The sequence below is a fragment of the Panthera onca genome, chromosome C1 (genome assembly GCF_046562875.1).
Source record: "Panthera onca isolate mPanOnc1 chromosome C1, mPanOnc1 haplotype 2, whole genome shotgun sequence".
Lineage (NCBI taxonomy): Eukaryota > Metazoa > Chordata > Mammalia > Carnivora > Felidae > Panthera > Panthera onca.
The window spans coordinates 29893476-29897576 of record NC_138346.1 but is presented as its reverse complement, the minus strand read 5'-3'; the positions used below and the strand labels follow the sequence as shown (position 1 = coordinate 29897576).

Sequence of the window (4101 nt, the reverse complement as noted above, 5' to 3'; positions counted from 1 at the left end):
GAAACAGACTCCAGGCTCCGAGCTGTCAGCACAGAGCCCCACACAAGGCTTGAACTCACGAACCGTGAGATCATGACATGAGCCGAAGCTGGACCCTTAGCCACCTGAGCCACCCAGGTGCCCCGACAAGTGTACTCGTTAATTCTTTTCACTCTATTTCACCCATGCTCCCACCGAACTCCCCTCTGGTAACCACCAGTTTGTTCTCTATAGTTAAGAGTCTGTTTCTTGGTTTGTATCTCTTTTCTTACCTTGCTCATTTGTTTTTCTTCTTAAATGCCACATATAATTGCAATCATATGGTATTTGTCTTTCTCTGACTGATTTATTTTGCTTAGCATTATACCCTCTAGCTCCGTCCATGTTGTTGCAACTGGCAAGGTTTCATTCTTTTTTTATGACTGATTAGTATTCCATTGTATGTACACACACCACCTCTTTAAAAAAATTTTTTTTAACATTTATTCATTTTTGAAAGGCAGAGAGACAGAGCTTGAATGGAGGAGGGGCAGAGAGAGAGGGAGACATAGAAACCGAAGCAGGCTGCAGGCTCTGAGCTGTCAGCACAGAGCCCGATGCGGGGCTCGAACTCACGGACCGCGAGATCATGACCTGAGCCGAAGTCGGACGCCCAACTGACTGAGCCTCCCAGGCGCCCCCACCACATCTTCTTTATTCATTTATCTATTGCCAGACGCTTGGGCTGCTTCCATAGTTTGGCTATTGTAAATAATGCTGCAATAAATATACAGATGCATATATCTCTTTGAATTAGTGTTTTTGTATTTTGGGGGTAAATACCTAGTAGTGTGATTGCTGAATTGTAGAGAAGTTCTGTTTTTAACTTTTTGAGGAAACTCCATGCTGTCTGTCTTCCACAGTGGCTGCACCAGTTTACATTCCCACCAATAGTGCACGAGGTTTCCTTTTCCTCCGCATCCTCATGAACACTTATTGTTTCTTGTATTTTTCATTTTAGCCATTCTGACAAGTGTGAGGTGATATCTCACTGTGGTTTTGATTTGAATTTCCCTGATGCTGAGTGATGCTGAGCATCTTTTCATGGGTCTTTCGGCCATGTGTATGTCTTCTTTGAAGGGGTTCATGTCTTCTACCCATTTTTTATTGGATTATTTGTTGAGTGTTGAGTTGGGTCAGTTCTTTGTGTATTTTGAATACTAACCCTTTATCGGATATGTAATTTGCAAATATCTTCTCCCATTCGGTAGGGTGCTGTTTAGGTTGGTTGATTATTTTTTTTTTGCTGTACAGAAGCTTTTTATTTCGAGGTAGTCCTAGCGGTTTATTTTTGCTATTATTTCCCTTGCCTCAGGAGACATATGTAGAAAGAAGTTTTTATGGCCAATGTTAGAGAATTTTCTGCCTGTGCTCTCTTCTAAGATTTTTATTGTTTCAGGTCTCACATTTAATATATTCTGAGTTTATTTTTGTGTACGGTGTAAGAAAGTGGTCCAGTTTTATCCTTTTGCATTTAGCTATCCAGTTTTCCCAACACCATTTGTTGAAGAGACTTTTTCCCATTGCATAGTCTTGCCTTCTTTGTCAAAGACTAATTGACCATATAATTGCAAGTTTGTTCCTGGGTCTTCTGTTATGCTCTATTGATCTATATGTCTATTTTTGTGCCATATACTGTTTTGATTACAACAGCTGTTTTGATTACAACAGCTTTGTTATATAACCTGAAGTCTGGAATTGTGATACCTTGAGTTTTATTTTTCTCTTTCAGCATTGCTTTGGCTATTTGGGGTCCTTTGTGGTTTCATACAAATTTTAGGTTAGTTTGTCCTAGTTCTGTGAAAAATGGTTTTGGTATTTTAATAGGGAGTGCATTAAATCTGTAGATTGCTCTGGGTAGTGTAGACATTTAACAATATTTATTCTTCCAACCCATGACATGGAACGTCTTTGCATTTCTTTGTGTCATCTTCAATTACTTTTATCAATGTTTTCTAGTTTTCAGAGCACAGGTTGTTTACCTCTTTGGTTAAGCTTATTCCTAGGCATTTTAATATTTTTGGTGCAACTATAACTGGGATTGTTTTCTTAATTTCTCTTTCTGCTGCTTCATTATGAGTGTTTAGAGATGCAACATATTTCTGCACATTGATTTTGTATCCTATGACTTTATCGAATTTGTATGTCAGTTCTATTTTTTGGTGGAGTCTTTAGGGTTTTCCTCATACAGTATCATGTTATCTGCAAACAGTGAAAGTTTTACTCCCTCCTTACCAATTTGGATGTCTTTTATTTCTTTTTCTTGTCTGGTTACTGTGGCCAGCACTTACAGACCTATACTGAATAAGAGTGGTGAGAGTGGACATCTTGGTCTTGTTTCTGACCTTAGGGGAGAGGCTCTCAGTGGTTCCCCATTGAGTATGATGTTGGCTGTGGGCTTTTCATATAAGGCTTTTATTATGTTGAGGTACATTCCCTCTAACTCTACTTTGTTAAGGGTTTTTTATCATGAGTGGATGTTGTACTTTGTCAAGTGCTTTTTCTGCACCTATGAAATGATTATATGGTTTTTATCCTTTCTTTTATTGATGTGATGTATCACATTTATTGGTTTGTGAATACTGAACCACCCTTGCATCCCAGCAATAAATCTCACTTAATTGTGGTGAATGGTTTTTCAAAGTATTGTTGGATTTGGTTTGTTAGTATTTTGTTGACAACTTTTGCATCTCTGTTCATCAGTGATACTGGCCTGTAGTTCTCTCTCTCTCTCTTTTTTTTATGGTGCCTTTATCTGGTTTTGCTATCAGGGTAATGTTGGTCTTCATAGAGGAAGTTTTCCTTCCTCTTCTGTGTTTTGGAATAGTTTGAGAAAAATAAGTATTAACTCTTCTTTAAATGTTTGGTAGAATTTTCCTGAAAAGCTGTGTGGTCTTGGACTTTGTTTGTTGGGAGTTCTTTGATTACTAATTTAATTTCATTGCTGGTAATTGATCTGTTCAAATTGTCTATTTCTTTCTGCTTCAGTTTGGGTAAGTTATATGTATCTAGGAATTTATCCATTTCTTCTAGGTTGTCCAATTTGTTGGCATATAATTTTTCATAATATTCTCTTACAATTGCTTGTATTTCTGTGATGTTGGTTGTTATTCCTCCTCTTCCATTAGTGATTTTGTTTATTTGAGTCTTTCCTCTTTTTTTTTTTGAAGTGGTCAGGCCTTTATATCCCTCCCTAAACCAGTTCAATGTGGATCACCCATGGAATGGTGTGATCTTAGGCATGCCTGGGAGTGGTATTACTCTCTGACATCGAAGCAATCCCTAAAGGGGCTGACATCTGAGAGTGTCTGCTGATATAAGTCCCATCAGCTAGGGCAACAAACCTTTTTTGAGGGACATTCTGGGCATCACAGCTCCATGTTAATTATACTATCTTTTTGCTATTTTTTTTTAAGGTAAGTTCTGTGCTCAACATGAGGCTTGAACTCATGACCCCGAGATCGAGAGTCACATGCTCTACCAACTGAGCCACTCAGGTGTCCCTATTTTTGTTGTTTTTAATGTTTCCCTACAGTAACCAGAAACAATGAAAAATCATTTAATTAACTTTAGTACAACAATTAAAGTGAAGATTATTTTTTTCAAAACCAGTCTCTGCAATATTCAAATACTGCATACAAAAGTAAATGTGTAAGAATGGTCATTGTTCTTTTCTTTCATTATTGTCTGTTTACTAATAAGGACTAGGGGGGCCATACATATGAGTTTTTCTAAGACATTTTTGGCTTACATGTCCTCTTTTGGCTTAAATATTAATAACACCCATTTCACTCTCAAAAGTTCCTCGGTTTGGAAAAGAAATTCTTTTGGTGTCCTTATTAGGATCCTCTTAGTGCTTCTCATGGCCAATGGACATTATTTTCAACTTCTGTACAATGAGAAACGATATTGTTGGGCTTTATAACCCCATAGAGGGACCCACTCTCTTTTTCTAGTTTCAGTTTAAGAAAAGTTCTTATAAGGCAAGGATCTCCCCTCTCCTTTTCTTTTCTTTTTAATTTTTTTTAATGTTTATTTATTATTGAAAAACAGAGGCAGAGCACAAGCAGGGGGGGGCAGAGA

The 4101-nt window shown here is 37.6% G+C and overlaps 1 non-coding gene across 1 annotated transcript; it reads right to left on the bottom strand.

Annotated features, from left to right (window-relative positions):
- Nucleotides 1–3444: 3444 nt before the first annotated feature.
- On the bottom strand, nucleotides 3445–3517 carry TRNAE-CUC (transfer RNA glutamic acid (anticodon CUC)). Its single transcript has one exon. It is a non-coding gene; the product is annotated as a tRNA-Glu (tRNA).
- Nucleotides 3518–4101: the final 584 nt, after the last annotated feature.